Raw genomic sequence first — 17,731 nt, 5'->3', positions numbered from 1 at the left:
GCTTACATACAATCTTTGCATAGTTCAGCAAAGGTCATAAATAATCAGAGATTCAAATATTCCATTTGCATATATGAAATTTATTACCATCTAACATAAGAACTTTAATTATGTTTATCGTTTAACTTACTGATTTTCACTGCCATCACTATGTTAGGATCCGAAGTCTTCAGTGCATTCTTGCAATTTCAAGAATAAACAACGTTCTTATTCCTTTCTATGGATGTAAACAGGTATTCACTAAAGCATCTATCTCCACAGGAAAACCATTTTTAGGTAAAACATAGACCAAATATGCATCACCAAGTCACCATGGCAACAAAGTAAGCACCTCTCTTATTATAACATTTAGTCAGTATTTTTTCAGAATTCTGAAGCCCCATATTGAGCCAGTGACAGCTTTTATTCAATAATTCTATAAAAGAAATTGGGTCTAGTTCTTTGAAAATTCTTGATTGCGCGTCACTGTGCAGCTCATTTTCTAATCGTGTAAAACAACTAGTTTGGACAGATCTTTGTACTAAGATTCAGCAGTTTAGGAAAACATAAGCTTCTTATGGCCTTTGTGAATAGATCAGTGTACTTTTCTTTCATTCATTCATTCATGGGATCTGGACATTACTGGCAAGGCTAGCAGTTGTTGCGCATCCCTAGCTATCCTTAAACTGAATGGGCTTCGAGGGGGTTGTTGTTAGTCTGGAGTCACATTTAAAACAGACAGGGTAATTATGGTGAATTTCCTTCCCTACAGAATGTTAATGAATGAGTTGGGTTTCTACTGGAAATGATGACAGCCATTATGGTCAGAATATAACTATATTCCACATTAATTAGTTGAGTTTAAATTCCATTAGCAATTGTGGTGATTTTGAATCCATGTCCCAAAGCATTCACCTGACTGTTTGAATTACTAGTTTAGACACTGCCATTACACCGTTGTATCTCCCAATAAGTAAACACCTTTTCAAGTTGACCATTTTAAATTTCAATCTGAATTTTAATAGTGAGAAAGCAGAATTCATTTTATGTAATTTATTTTTATCATTAACCAAACACTTCGATGTGTGGCTGTCCAATAAATGTTTTGGAAGTGTTCTTCAGATAGAATTATATTCAGACAAAAACAAAGGACTACATGATCAGTGTATTGCCGGATACTTGACACTTGTTGTTTACGTATCATAGACTTAGGTTTCATGACTGACATTTCAATCACCAACTCAGTAGGAACCCTTCCATCACTGTGTAACATTTTTGCAGTTTTTAAGGCCTACTGAATGCACTGCATCAACTCATAAGCATGTATGGACATCATTGCCTTACTCAGCTATTATGCAGCAGAGAATTTGCAGCACCATCTTTTCCAAGTTCCGCTTAATGTCATACACCAGCCTGTTTTTGGGCATGAACTTTTATTTGTGAGGTCATTTTTTAAATGCTTCTTGCCTACACTATTATGTGAAATCCATGATCCTAAAGATGCATTATTTTAAGGAGTAGGCCCATCAGCATCTTCTGAGGAACAGCAGAATAAGCAACAAATGAAGTCTTGTCAATAATTCTGATGCCTAAGACAAATTTTACAGCTCTTTAAAACAAGAGTTTCTGTTAATATGCATTGTCTATTTACCACTGCAATTCACCAAAAAAAAATCAAAACCAGATTTCAAACACAAATTACACTCATTGCAAATCAAGTTTCTATGATCATACAGTTGATTAAAAAGCATCATACAGGAAGCTCCCCCAGTCCATAAACCTGACTACACCCCCATTTGAGCTAATCGCTACTGTTTAGTGATTAACTCCACCCATATGCTGGCTTTATGCCAGCTCTTAATCTGAGTATGTTAACAATTGTGCATCTCAATGAATCTAGAGTCTACAGCACAGGAAAAAGTCCCTTCAGCCCATCATGTGTATGTCAGACAAATACAACCAAATATCTATTCTAATCCCATTTTTCAGCACTTGCCCAATAGCTTTCTATGCCTTGACATTGTAAATGCTCATCTAAATACTTTGTGTGTTCTTCTGCCTCTACCACTCTTACCTTAAATCTATGTTTTTGTTATTGATCCCTCCACCAAGAGGAAATGTTTCTTCCTGTCTATCCCTCATAATTTTATCCATCTCAATCATGTGTCCACTCAGTCTACTCTACTCCAAGGAAAACAACCCCAGACTATTCAATCTCCCTTCATAACTTAAAATCTCCACTGAGACAACGTCCTGGTAATCTTCTCTGCACCCTGTCCAGTGGAATCACATCCATTCTACAATGTGGGTTCCAGAACTGCACACAATGCTCTAGTTGTGGCTTAACTAACTTTTTATACAGTTTCAGCATAACCTCCCTATTCCTAACCTTTATTTCTGGCTAATGAAGGAAAGTATCCTCCGAAGAGTCATCTAGACTCAAAAGGTAGCTTCATCTCCATCCATGAATGCTGCGTGACCCACTATGATTTCCAGCATTTTTTGTTTTCGGTATCATCTCTCACCTTATCCCGATTGAATTCCATGAATTTCATGAATATTATGAATCATGATTATAAACGTGTTATCAATGGGTCGAATCTTAGTTTTTATTTAGCTAAGTGTCACATGGTTTTTGGAGTGATCTTTACTGTGAAGCCTCACCGGGTATCTTACCAAAGATTACCTACATATTCCACCCCATACCATCTCTCTTGTCCAATTATATTCCCATTTAAAATGCATTCTTCGAACAACTCACCAATGCCAGGATATCTCAAAATTCACTGGATACTTGTTGCTGGTGCCACCTTCAAAAACCAGTTGTATATCCAGACAGACACTGTTGGTCCGGAGCTACCCTGTATGGTAGCTGATATTTTCGTAAGGCAGAGAAGGGTATGGAAATTTAGCAACTGCTTTTGTATGCAGGGACCTGGATGTCCAGCTGGACAGGTTGCTGCTCGAACAGGATGTTGTGTTCCCCAGAACCAAAGTACAGGCCAAAACACCGTAACATGCCAGTCTTATCTGAGGTTTCTACCCTTGTCTGTTCAGCCTCAGCCATTTGGAGAAATGCTTAGCAGTGTAGGATGACATTCAATGGCACAAACAAAGAAGTGGCATTGTTTGGGGGTGCAGGCTCTGAGGTTGTGGCAGTCATCATCACACAAGAAAGACAACTTGTGGCATATGAGTCTGGTGCCCCTACTGACTGTCAAAAAGTTATGCCCAGATGGAGAAAGATTTCTTGGCAATGTGCTATAGCCAAATTTGCACCTATTTTATTTGCAAAATAGGTGGAAAAGCAAGCTCTGAGAATAACACAAATATTTTACAGAGAGATACAGATAGGTTAATTAAGTGCGCAAGGAAAACAACCCCAGTCTATTCAATCTGTCTTTATAACTTAAAATCTCCAGCTGAGACAACATCCTGGTAAATCTTCTCTGCACTCTCTCCAGTGCAATCACATCAATTCTATAATGTGGATTCCAGAACTGCACACAATACTCTAGTTGTAGTCTGACTGACTTCTTATACTGTTCCAGCATTTTGGAATGGCGAATGAAAGAACAGACTATCATGTAAATGGAGAAAATCTGCAGAAAGCTGTGCCACAAACAGTGTTGGAGCTACTTGTACAAAAAGGACATAACATTAGTCCGCAGATGCAGCAGGTAATTCGGAAGACTAATGGAATGTTGGTTTCCAGAAAAAAAAAACTGGAACATTGCCCTTTATTTCATGGGGTTCAGAGTATAAAAGTAGGGAAATCTTACTACAACTGTACAAGATATTTTGAACAGTTTTGGTCCTCTTACTTAAGGAGAGATATTATTTCATTGGAGGCAGTTCAGAGAAGGTTTACTAGGATGATACCTGGTAGGGAGAGATTATTTAATGAGTGAAGGTTAAAAAAGGGTTGGAGTGTACTCATTGGAGTATAGAAGAATGAACGGTCTAGGCCCAAAAGATCATTTCCTGCTCCTCCAACGCTGCTTGGCCTGCTGTGTTCATCCAGCTCTATACCTTGTTATCTCAGATTGTCCAGCATCTGCAGCTCCTACTATCTCTGAAGCATCCTTGCTCTCACTGCTCCAAGTAGCTGACTGACCATTTCAAAGCCCTGGCCTTGTTGTCAGAGACTGCCCTTGACTGACTATGCTGAGTGCCCCGAGTGAAAGCTGTCCTCCTGGACTTGACTGAGGACTGCTCACAACCATGATAAGCTTCCTGGCTTTGACCCTGTATCGCACAGCAATGCAGCAATATGCTGAGTCTAGAATATCTGGCTGAGGGGAAAGTTGCAACAAGATATGGCAGTGTAACGCAGGGCAATGTGAGCATCCAGGTAGGATCAAAGTGAGTGAGCACTCAGACAACAAATGAACAGCCCGGTCCAGTCCATGAACCAGAGATAACTCCCTGAGTACACATTATTCTTGCAGCAGCATTGCAATAACAGCTACCTTTGCAATTCAAGGTGCAGAATTGAAGTGTAGAAGTATACTGTGGGTGGACTAAATGTGCCATGAGAAGCCCTTAGAGGCTGGGACACGCCAGATGCCAATATCTGTGGACATGGTTGTATGCAGGTGGCACCTGTGGAGCATAGCCTGAGAAAGGCATTGTGTATAGGAGACAATGAAGATATTACTGTACACAGAACAGGGTCATTAAAGTTAGAAGTAACAGACTGTTTGAATAAATCAACAACTGCAATGGTGGAAAATAGATTTAAAGAAGGTTGAGAGTCTGGAAGTCAGACTTCTGTTTCTCAGAAGTATTTATTGGCAGGGAAGACAAATGAAGTAGTTTGATTGGATCGGAGTAAGATAATATGGAAACTATAGGAGATGGCTTTGTGATTGACTTTGTTTCTCCTCTGCAAATGTTGCTGCATTTGCTTATTAAATTCAGATTAGTTATGAATAGGCACAAGGAATAGTCAAAGATGTTGATTTCCGTCTGAAAGAGTTAATTTCAGTGAATGGAAAATAGACATAACCCAAATAGATTTGAAACAAAGAATGCATAACAGTAAGTAAAATTGAAATTATTTAGAACCAGTGAAATTTTAAGCTCCTGCGGTTGGAATCGTAACAAACACAAAGGAATATGGTTCTAATTGTTGGAGGCCAATAACTTCACCTCTAGGAAATCGCTGCAGTTCACCAGGGTACTGTCTGAGGTTCAATCATTTTTATCTGCCTCAATAACAGCCTTCACTCTGTTTTGGAAATGTTCACTAATGGCTGTTCAGTTCCATTCATTCCTCCTCAGATAGGAAAAGGAATGTGTACCGCATCAAGATATGGCCAGAATTCAGGCTTGGTTGGTAAGTGACAAGTAGTAAACTTTCCAGCCAAATGCAAAACAACTAACATATCTAACAAGTGAGAATATAATGACCTCCTTTTGACATGCGATGGCTTTACCATCATTGAATTCCCTACCATCAATAGCCTTGGGTCACAGTTGACCAGAAACTGAACTAGATGAGGAATGTACATATTCAGCACTTGTCTTCTGACATCCCTGAAAGGGTCAGTTTGTGCATGTGGAAAGTTCTGCATGTGTACATTTTGTGAAATATCCTGCCAATGAAAGATATGTCAGTACCCAAATAAGCATATTAAGTATGCATAAATGGGACAAAATGACATCACAACACATATTGGCAAGGGCACTGCATATGTGTACTGTGACCGTATACTGAGTGCGTCAACAAGCATTCCTTATGGTTACAAAAGCTGCTCAAATGTGTAAAATTCTGCGATGAATACCTCATGTCCAAAACCCTCAAGTGTTTTATCATCTGTAAGGCACAAGTCAGGAGTGTGATGACACATTGTTAATTTGCAAAGCACTCAAGATGTTTAACAGCATCCAGGACAAAGAAGCATGCTTGTTTGGGATTTCATACACTGCTAGTCCCTTCACCATTAATGCACAGTAAAGGCATTGTGTACCGAATACAACATGAATTGCAACATCTCACCGAAGTTCTCAGCCTGCATTACTTAAAGCAAGTTTACATTCTAAAAGGCAGTTCATAATGGTGGAGCACATGCTGGAAGTCATTCTAGAAGTGCTGGAACATAGAACATACAACATTGAATAGTACAACATAGTATGGTCCTTTGGCCCATGATGCTGTGCCAACCGACTATCCTGCTCTAGGATCAAACCACCGTGCATACACTACATTTTACTATCATCCATGTGCCTATCCAAGAGTCTCTTAAACTTCCCTAATGTATCTGACTCCAGTACTACCACTGGCAATGCATTCCACACGACCACCACTCTCTGTGTAAAGATTTGTGTAAAGTGTTAGGGAACATTGACTCATAGCAAAGAATTACATGATGGTTTTATGATTTTGCACTGAAGTTCCTTGTCCAGATGTCAAAAGATGTGAAATGATCACATACAAGTGGTCAAAGTCAATAAAACATCTTCTAAAATTATATCATATGCTCTCTACCACTACTCACACACACTGCTACATTTACCAGTCCCCCAGCATTCGCCTATTAATAAGCAATCTTAACTCACACCGACATCCGATATCTTTAACAGTATTGAGGAGAATTATTGCATAATCACCCTGGACATATCAGACTTTACGATGAAAGCCTTTCCCCATTCCTCCTCCATCTTCAAACAGTTTGGCCTGATCTGTGTGCTATTGATCATTTTCCCAATTATGTTTGATTCTCTGATGCTTGGGAAAATTGTCTTGCACAAAAGCCTAGAAATGAGCATAAAGTTCTTCAACACCCTGCACACCTGATGATTTTTGAGAATTGAAATTCCTTAAATTTCTTTTTGAAAATTAGGGATCTGAAAATTACTGCCAAAAAGTACCAAAGGTTTTAGAGTTGTGGTAATTAGAAATTGAAAGCAGACTTGACCAAAATAGATTTCAAACAAAGAAGTCATCCAATAGCTAATATGAACCTTCTAAAGTAAAAGCAAAAATGAAAATGAAAACAACAATAGACATGGAAATTTTAGGTTGAAACTGTACAAAGACAAAGGGTTCCGCAAGGTTTGATTCCAGTAGTGCAGCATACAAAGATGAAAAAATGGAGACTGGAGCCAGTGCCTGAGTAAAGGCAAATACACAGTTGTTACTTGTATTTAACAGTACTGGAACCATGCCTTCTAAACCATTGTGATCAGCGTTGAGGACGTTTCTGCAGACATGTGCCAATTTGGTACTTAAGAGGGTAATCAGCAGGGCAAAAAGGGGATATGAGATAGCTTTGGTAAATAGAGTTATGGAGATCAAAAGGGATCATACAAAGACAGTTAAGGACAAAAGAGTAATTAGGGAGAAAATAAAGACCCATAAAGATCAGCAAGACTACCTATTTGTGGAACCGCAGGAAATGGGGGAGATACTAAATGAATATTTTGCATCAGTGTTTATCGTGGAGAAGGACATGGAAGATGAGAGAACATGGGAAAATTATTAGTGACATTTTGAACAATGTGCATATTACAGAGGAGGAGATACTGGGCATCTTAAAACACATAAAGGTGGACAAATCTCTGAGATCTGTTTAGGTGTACCCTAAAAATCAATGGGAAGCAAGGGAAGTGATGGCTGGGCCCCTTGCTGAGATATTTGTATCATCGATAGCCACAGGTGAGATGCTGAAAGACTGAAGGTTGGCTAGTGTGGTGCCATTATTTAGGAAAGATGGTGAGGAAAAGCCAGGGAACTATAGACCAGTGAAACTGGCATTGGTGGTGGGCAGGTTGTTGGAGGTGATCCTGAAAGTCAGGACTTATATGTATTTTGGAAAAACAAGGACTGATTAGGGATAGCCTAGCCGAACTCGTCCTCACCCTCAACAACTTCTCTTTCACTTCCTCCCACTTCCTACAGACAAAGGGGGTGGGCCATGGGTACCCGCATGGGCCCTAGCTATGCCTGCCTCTTTGTAGGTCACGTGGAACAGTCCCTCTTCCGCACCTACACAGGCCCCAAACCCCACCTCTTCCACCGTTACATTGATGACTGTATCGGCGCCGCCTCTTGCTCCCAAGAGGAGCTCGAACGGTTCATCCACTTCACCAACACCTTCCACCCCAACCTCAAGTTCACCTGGACCATCTCCAACACATCCCTCACCTTCCTGGACCTCTCAGTCTCCATCTCAGGTAACCAGCTAGAAACTGATGTCCATTTCAAGCCCACCGACTCCCACAGCTTCCTAGAATACACTTCCTCCCACCCATCCTCCTGCAAAAATTCCATCCCCTATTCCCAATTCCTTCGCCTCCGCCGCATCTGCTCCCAGGATTAGGCATTCCACTCCCACACATCCCAGATGCCCACGTTCTTAAAGGACGCAACTTCCCCCCTGCAGTGGTCGAGAACATCCTTGACCGTGTCTCCCACACTTCCCGCAACACATCCCTCACACCCTGTCCCCACAACAACCGCCCTAAGAGGATCCCCCTCGTCCTCACATACCACCCCACCAACCTCCGGATACAACGCATCATCCTCCGACACTTCCGCCATCTACAATCTGACCCCACTACCCAAGACATTTTTCCATCCCCACCCTTGTCTGCCTTCCGGAGAGACCACTCTCTCCGTGACTCCCTTGTACACTCCACACTCCCCTCCCACCCCACCACACCCGGCACCTTCCCCTGCAACCGCAGGAAGTGCTACTCTTGCCCCCACACATCCTCCCTCACTCCCATCCCAGGCCCCAAGATGACTTTCCATATTAAGCAGATGTTTACCTGCACATCTGCCAATGTGGTGTACTGTATCCACTGTACCCGGTGTGGCTTCCTCTACATTGGGGAAACCAAGCGGAGGCTTGGGGACTGCTTTGCTGAGCACCTACGCTCGGTTCACAATAAACAACCGCACCTCCCAGTCGCGAACCATTTTAACTCCCCCTCCCATTCCTCAGACTACATGACAATCATGGGCCTCCTGCAGTGCTACAATGATACCACCTGAAGGTTGCAGGAAAAGCAACTCATATTCCGCTTGGGAAACCTGCAGCCCAATGGTATCAATGTGGACTTCACAAGCTTCAAAATCTCCCCTTCCCACACTGTATCCCAAAAACACCTCAGCTTGTCCCGCCTCCCTAACCTGTTCTTCCTCTCACCTGTCCCCTCCCCCCACCCCAAGCCGCACCTCCATTTCCTACCTACTAACCTCATCCTGCCTCCTTGACCTGTCCGTCTTCCCTGGACTGACCTATCCCCTCCCTACCTCCCCACCTATACTCTCCTCTCCACCTATCTTCTTTTCTCTCCATCTTCAGTCCGCGTCCCCTTCTCTCCCTATTTATTTCAGAACCCTCTCCCCAACTCCTCTCTGATGAAGGGTCTAGGCCCGAAACGTCAGCTTTTGTGCTCCTGAGATGCTGCTTGGCCTGCTGTGTTCATCCAACTTCACACTTTGTTATCAGGGATAGTCAACACGGCTTTGTGCATGGGAAATCGTGTCTCACTAATTTAACTGAATTTTTTGAATGGGTAACAGGGAGGATTAATGAGGGCAGAGTGGTGGATATGATCTATTTGGACTTCAATAAGGTGTTCAATAACATTGCTCAAGATAGATTTGTTAGTAAGTTTAGATCACATGGAATACAGGGGGATCTAGACATTTGAATACAGAACTCGCTCAAAGGTAGCAGTCAGAGGCTAGTGATGGTGGTTTGTTTTTCAGACTCGAGGCCTGTGACCAGTGGTGTGCCACAAGGATTGGTGCTGAGTCCACTGCTTTTTATCATTTATATAACTGATTTGGATGTGAACATAGGAGATACGGTTATTAAGTTTGCAGATGACTCCAATATTGGTGGTGTAGTGGACAGCAAAGAAGGTTACCTCAGAGTACAATAGGGTCTTCATCAGATTGGCCAATGAAACAAGGCTTGGCGGATGGAGTTTAATTTAGATAAATGTGAGGTGCTGCGTTTTAGAAAGGCAAATTAGGTCAAGACTTATACACTTACTGGTAAGGCCCTAGGGACTGTTGCTGAACAAAGAGACCTAGGAGTGCGGGTTCATAGTTCCTTGAAAGTGGAGTCACATGTGGACAGGATAATGAAGAAGGCATTTGGTATGCTTGTCTTTATTGGTCAGTGCATTGAGTTTGGGGTTGGGAGGTCACATTGCAGCTATGTGGGACACTAGTGAGTCCACTATTGGAATAATGCATGCAATTCTGGTCTTCCTGCTCTTGTAAAGATGTTGTAAAACTTGAAATGGTTCAGAAATTATTGAGAAGAATTTTGCCAGGGTTGGAGCTTTTGAGCTACAGGGAGAGGCTGAATAGGCTTGGGCTATTTTCTCTGAAGCGCTGGAGGCTGAGGAGTGACCTTAAAGAGATTTATAAAATCACGAGGGACAATGATATTGTAAATAGAAAAGGCCTTTTGCCAGGGATGGGGGAGTCCAAAAGTAGATGGCATAGATTAAAGATGATGGGGGCAAGATTTAAAAGGGATCTAAGGGGCAAATCTTCCATGCAGAGGGTGGTGTGCGTATGGAATAAGCTGCAAGAGGAAGCGGTGGAGGCTGGTACAATTACAACATTTAAAAGGCATCTGGTTAGGAATATTAACAAGAATGGTTTAGAGGGATATAGGCCAAATGCTGGCAAATAGGACCAGATTTATTTAGGATTTCTGGTCAGCCTGGACAATTTGGGCCGAAGAGTCTGCTTTCCTTCTGTACAGCACTATGACTCTATAACTTAAGCAGCCCTCTGGACAATTAGTAATGGGCAGTAAATGCTGGTCTTGCAACTGGCAAGATCATTCCGACAAATGAATAAAAAAAAAGAAAATAAATGCATATACATACACCACAATGAAAAAAAAGGAATGATAGCCATTCAGATAGAAAGAGAAAAGTGAGTTTCAAACAAATAAACCAGAATGGAATATTTTAATGGATTAAAAGAAAGCGAATTAAAAAGGCAACAAGCCCAACAAATAAATCCCATTTTGTTTCTGTCCTTGATTTAAAAAGTGCACTTTACCTTGAAACACATTGATTTAAACCTGTTTTAGATCTGGTTTCACTTAATTAGAAAATTAATTTAGTGTCAGAATATTAGTAAATCAAACTTATCATTTAATGAGCCTTGATTTTTTTAATCACAAATAAAAACAGAAATTGCCCGAAAGCTCAGCAGGCCTGGCAGCATCTGTGGAGAGAATGCAGAGTTAACGTTTTGGGCCTAGTTCTGACGAAGGGTCACTGAACCCAAAATATTAAGTGTTAAAACCTGTCTCAGGAAAGAACTTCATTTCAGTATAATAAAACCGATAATTTTTAAAAAAAATATCAGGTGATTTTGGAGGGGTAAAGAATGTTGTTAATCGCATCAATTAACAGTTTGTTGCAGACTAGGCTGTAACAGTAAATGGTGTATTGAATGTAACCATCTTCAAACATCTTAAGCAGGTTAGAAGAAAAATTCCTATAGACCATTGAGCAATGAAAAATTGTGTAATTTTCCTAGATTTGTTGTCAAATTCAACTTTACCTTCAGATACCTCTTTTGGCATAATCAACTAATCCTTTCTAAGGGGAATTTTTTTGATTCTTAACCCTACCTAACTCAAGAAGTTGAAGTTGCAATGATTTTTTGCATGACGCAGTAACTTCCAGCATTTGTCTCCGAGCAGCTTTTCTTTTCTCGTCGCATCACAGAAAGCAATGGATTATAGAGAGCTTGTGCTTACATGTCTCGATGATAGATAATCTATAGTTGAACATCAGGGAATATCTTTGGTCTATTAGCAACAATTGGCTTTGCTTCAGCAAATTCAAGGTCATTCATGGAACCTCCTTGACATCACTTAGACTTCAAAGAATGGGTTTTGCCTCTGCTAACACTTGCTGGAAATGAACGTGGAGGCTTTTACATGCACTTGCCGTAGGAATGTCCGGTAATGAATCCCTTATGGGACATCTTCTCTGCGGCTCGATTACATTTTTAATGATACCAAAGCCACAGAACACCTCTCACTTTTAAAGTGATAGCTGTGCATTGATTCTTTTTAGAAGTGACATTGCAGCTTACAACAGAAATCACATTATCATCATTTAATAGTGAAAAGCATAATAGATTTACATATTTATTTTAAGAAAATGAAACATTTCTAACTTATGCACTGTACCCTGCAAAATTTCAACCAAAGATAACAGTCATATTTTTAGAATCAAAGCTTCAAAATGAAAAATCAGTAAAACAATAATTCTATTTCACCTTGAAATTGCCAGTATTAGGAGATATACTGCTCATGCCGTTGTGAAATCATGTGTTGATAACTGATTTGAAATTTTCCTCTTGACTGATGTCAAAACTTGTTTGCAGCTGTACATATGATTTAATATCTTGCACGCAGTTCCCAAAGACATTCTAATTGGTTTCTTCTGGTGTAAAGTCACTGACTGCAACCATTTAACACACTGAAGCCGTGTCTCCTAGTCCACTGCATTTAATAAGGCACTGCAACAATTTCAGCTGTCTTCCGTTTAGTCTTTTGCCATTTTCAATTATACCTTTCCACCCTACTATTTGTGTAATTTTCAAATCTGTCTGAGCTGACTTGTACTGCTGTTCACTACTGCACTGCATGACAGATTACCTGACAAGCCATATCTGTTCAGCCCAGAAATGTGCAATAACACAGGGTCATGACTCTATCACATGTTGTGTACTTTATTTCCTCACAGTTCACTGAAGACTGTCATCTGTTTTTTCAAATACCCTTCGCAATAATGTGCATTAACCATTTATTTGCTGAGATTTCTGAGCAGCTGACAAACCTGCTATGTTTATAAAAGCAGACATTTTTGGCGGAAACATAATGCATTGAGAAAATAAAATGAATTTATTCGGCTATGAATAAGGTAGAAGAGAGTATTAGAAGTAACAAGAACTTTATTAACTATCATAAGTAACTCATCTGAAAATAATTAGTGACAAAAAATGTTCAAATTTTTCTCCTTTGTTTCTAATGCATCCCTAAAATATAAGAACATAAACCATTAAAAATATGAACTAAGAGTAGGCTGTTCAGCCCCTTCAGCATGCTCCATCATTCAATTCATGCCTGATCTGGCATTTCATATCCACTTTCCTGCATGTTCCCTATAACCCTTGATTCCACTAAACAACTAGTCAACAATACTAACTGAAAAATTACGCCAATAAATTTTCCATTAAGTGATAAAAAATTGCTGCTTTGAGGCTCAGCAAAGCTACAATGAAACAAATGTCTTGATTCCTTGTCAAACAATTGTACTACAAAATCATTGAATGTTAAAATGGGTCAGAAACGCTTTAACAGAGTCCACTGCATTTTTTATTGTGGTATTTAATATTAAAACAATGAAAGCGGCCATTCAAACTGTTGTGCTTGCATTAGCTCTTTGAAACAGTTGTCCAATGTAATTCCACGCCTGGCATTTTCATTAAAACGCTACAGATTACACTGTTCAATTGTCTTTTAAAAGTTTTTGATTAATCTGATCTCACTATGTTTTTAGGTAATGCATTCCAGATCTTACCAAACCCTTGCGTAAGAAGACATTTATTGATTGCCCCTGTGATTCTTTGAATTTATGCTGTCTGGTCATCAACATATTTAGCAGAGGAAAATAGTTTCTCCCAAATTTCCTTAACAAAACCATTCATAATTTTGAATACTTCAGTCGAGTTTCCCTCTGCCTTAAGGGGAAATAATTCCAGCTGAGACTCATGGGCTGAAATTCTGGCCATGGAGAGATTCACAAAACAGAAAGAGATTAGGCCTTTCTGCCCATTGTATCTGTACAAACAAGAGCAGCTTGTCTGTCCTACCTTACAGTTCTTTGCAGCTCTTTGACTATGACATCTCAACTGCATATCCAAGTGTTTTTTTTAAATGTATTGAGAGTGTCTGCCTTTAGCATTTTTCAGGTAGTGAATTTGAGCCCTCTACTCCACTCTGGGTGAAATTATTTCTCTTCAATGTCTCTCTAATCTTTCCTCCAATAACTTAATATTGTTGTCTCCTCTTAGTGACGTTATTGCTAACAAAATTGTCCTTCCTATGCATTTATCCCATAGTCCTCATAATTTAATTCATCTCAGTAAATGTCTCCTCAGCTTCCCTGTCCAAAGAGAACACATTAAGGCCATCCAAGTTTTCCTCATCACTGAAGTTCTCTATTTCTAACATCATGCTTATGAATCCCAAAAAGAAAAGTCTTCATTATGTTAGAGGTATCCTTTCTGTTCTGTTGTGATCAGAGGTGACATTGTTTTCTAGGTACAGCCTTGATGGTGTTTTATGCAACACTGGCATAACCTACCTACATTTATCCTCGAGGCATTGGCCTATCAAGGAAAATATTTAAAACATCCCATGTTCCCTCTCTGTCTTAGTCTGGGGTTATGCATTTACTGAGCATATTTTCTTATGGTCAGGAGTAAGGCCTTCCTTAGTAATGAAGTACCCAAGGCTCCATACTTTTGCACAGAAAAATATGGTACTTCTCTGATTAGGATTTCAATTTAAATTGCAACAAGTGGGGCTAAAACATTATTTGGTCTCACAAGGTTTTCCTGAATTTAAAACCACAGCTGAACATGTTGCCCAGATAGACAAGGTGAGACTGGAAATTAAGGCTACCAAGAGTTTTATACATCACATATGTGAAGGTAGCAGGGGCTTGTCAGACCCCAAATGAGAGGATGATGCAGATGACCAAATTCAATAATTCAGTTCAAGGGCAATTAGGAAAAGAGAATAGGTGCTGACCTTACCAATGAATCCCAAAACCCAATAACAAACATAGAGGGGAAATTAAGTGATGATAAGTCAGCCTAGACTGACGGATAGAAATCATAAGAAAAGAAGTACCTGTATTCTGTGAAGATATGGGGACTAAGTTCCTATCCTTCAGCTTTTACTCAAAATTTCTGCTACAGCTTGATAGGTTACCGAACAGCTGTACTGCCCTCCTGTTACCATAAACACTAACTTTCTCTTGATCTGCAAAGCTTTATACTTCTATTAATTTCATCTCCTATCTCATACAGGCATTAGTAGAACCCAGTGAGCCCACGCAGAGAAGAGGCCAGTGCCAGATCTCTAAACTCCATCTCCAGCCCTGAGGAGGAAGCCAGTGAAACTTCAAAGGATGCGCCAGCAAGGTTATAAGCTACACCCACCACCAACACAAAGACTTTCACCTCAATGGGTATTTTATTGAGATTGGACTCAGCCCTCCCCAGTTAGAAGAAATCCTCTTTTATTATCCATTAATAATTTTGTCAATTATAAAGGCAGGCACAGAATAAGGTCAGAAGGCTTTAGTAAGGTAGAACAAATGGTAGAGGAGTCCTCCAATGGACTCAATACTGTGCTTCCTTATGCATGTGAACATGTGGCTGACTTCAAGGAGAAGGAACAGCTCCCTTTACACTCCCAGGTCCAGCAGAACACTCAACGCCTGCCAAATTTGCTCCTGTACCTGCATTCTACAACTTTAGCCATTGTTGGCCATTATTAATCACAAGCTGAGTCAGGATGAAGTATATGACCTCACTCCAGCTGCACCTTCCCCTCAAGGAAGCAGTGTGGTTCCAGCTGGTAGCCACAGGGAGGAAGGGTGACATACCCCAGAATCTTCCAATCGAACGCTTCAGAACTATCCAGCCCCATCACCTATCCTCCTAACTTCCAACAGGACAAGCAGCAAGTGTGAATCAACATCTCAGTAGTATCTCAACGGACCAGGGTCACATAGGCCCAAAAGCACTTGATGAAGAAATCCCAAGTGTTTCAAATCAACAAGGGTGGTACGGTGGCTCAGTGGTTAGCACTGCAGCCTCACAGTGCCAGGGACCCAGGTTCAATTCCAGCCTCAGGTGACTGTCTGGGCGGAGTTTGCATGTTCTTCCTGTGTCTGTACGGGCTTCCTCCGGGTGCTCCGGTTTCCTTCCACAGTCCAAAGATGTGCAGGCTAGGTAGATCGGCCATGCTAAAATTTCCCATAGTGTTCAGGGGTGTGTGGGTTATAGGCGGATGGGTCTGGGTGGGATGCTTCAAGGGGCAGTGTGGACTTGTTGGGCGGAAGGGCTTGTTTCCACACTGTAGGGAATCTAATCTTACAAAAAAACAAGGCAAATCACACAGCAGGTTTGCTTTCTAGCCCAGGTTCAGTTTGTGCCTGGACATAGTGGGAGAGACAGGAAGAGAAACCATTCTGAGGATAGATATGTTGCGTGTCAGTTCTGAGGAAGGGTCACTGGACCCAAAATGTTAACTCTAATTTCTCTCCACAGATGCTGCCAGACCTGCTGTACTTTTCCAGCTAATTCTGGTTTTGTTTCTGAGGACATATAGGTCCCATGGGTGAAAGAATCATTATAAATAACCATCGCTATAACTAATATATTCTCACTTGCACAGTTACAATGTCTGCAGTAGTATAATTTTCACTGTTAGGCCCGTTTAATCCACATCCATGTGAGAGATGAGCAGATTCTTCAAACTTCGCAAGCTACCCACTCTTTGACTGCAGATGGCCTTATACTTCAGGGATCCTTGAATTGTGACATTGAGGACTGCAACCAAGGTGTGGCACATTATTGTGGACAACACTGAAATCGAGTGCAATGTCTACAGAATGTGTTGGTGGCCAGCCTGCACACTTCATTCCATAATTACACTCACTATATGGGTGACAGAATGGAATAAGTGATAATCCCACACATCCCTACAGGGAGAGGTTTGTTTTGTGCAGGAGCTTTTCAAGGGAGTACACTGACACTCAAGGTGAGGAGATGTACAATGGGTAGCTCACGTGTCCATTGTCTTCACAGTGGAGTGGTCTGCCGAGAAAAGCCGAACAATGCGCTGTCTCAAGGTCAAGGAGGATGTTCAAGCATTTCACGGCAACACAATAGTCTGCACACATTCTGAAACATTAAAGATTTACTGATTATGAAAGGTGCTTCCTTAGTTTTTGTATCTACCTGGTGACAGCGCACTGCACATCACGCAGATTTTATATCCTTATGGTAGCTTTATGAGCCACCTTGCATGAGCACTATGCAATATTAAAGCTCTTTTTCACTGCTACTGTTTTTCTACTTGTTATGCAGGTTAGGTTGTGTGCACAAAAACTTAAGTGGATTCATGTGATGATAGCACATGTAAAATAATGTGGTAACAAAGCATTTACTTTGCAACACAAACAGTGAAGGACTGCAAAAATAACAAAATTTATGTTTCATTTGTAATCTGCAGGGGCGGCTTGCCAGATGAGTAACAGAAACAGTGGTACTTAGTCTGAGCATAGGGTTCTTTCATCCTGGAAGCAGGTAGCAAAAGGTTCTGGCCTCATAGGCTTTGCCAAACTGTTGGACCTCCCTCCTCCTTGATGTTTTGAACAGCTGGATCATTTTAATCTGTTGAAGATTACTGTTAATCCCTCTTTTTGTATTCATCCAAGATTCAGGATTTTGTACTCATCCCCTCTGTTTTTGACCCCTCCAGTTTTGGAAAGGCACAATATGCCACAATAATGTGGGACACCTCATCTGGGGTATAATGCAAGGCCCTATCAATGTGGTACAAAGCATCAAAACCTCATCCTCTGGAAGCTTTTGGTCTGTTCCATTTCGGTCCTGGCTGAAGCATGTACTACGTTGTATCTTTGTTGTGCATCAGTCTAAGGC

At 40.9% G+C, this 17,731-nt stretch overlaps 1 protein-coding gene across 2 annotated transcripts in view; it reads right to left on the bottom strand.

Moving 5' to 3' along the window:
- Nucleotides 1–17,731, bottom strand: part of mef2cb (myocyte enhancer factor 2cb) — a 301,354-nt gene that overhangs the window by 262,892 nt on the left and 20,731 nt on the right. The window contains exon 1 of one of the 2 annotated variants that reach the window (XM_059644757.1): nucleotides 12,263–12,453. The exons of the other annotated variant lie outside the window; for it this stretch is intronic. The gene's annotated coding sequence lies outside the window, so the exon portion shown is untranslated. Of the gene's footprint in view, nucleotides 1–12,262; nucleotides 12,454–17,731 lie in introns of those variants that run through there. 2 annotated transcript variants of the gene reach the window in all.

The sequence above is a fragment of the Stegostoma tigrinum genome, chromosome 3, assembly GCF_030684315.1.
Source record: "Stegostoma tigrinum isolate sSteTig4 chromosome 3, sSteTig4.hap1, whole genome shotgun sequence".
In the NCBI taxonomy this organism is placed as follows: Eukaryota; Metazoa; Chordata; class Chondrichthyes; order Orectolobiformes; family Stegostomatidae; genus Stegostoma; species Stegostoma tigrinum.
This window is presented reverse-complemented; position numbering and strand designations above follow the sequence as displayed.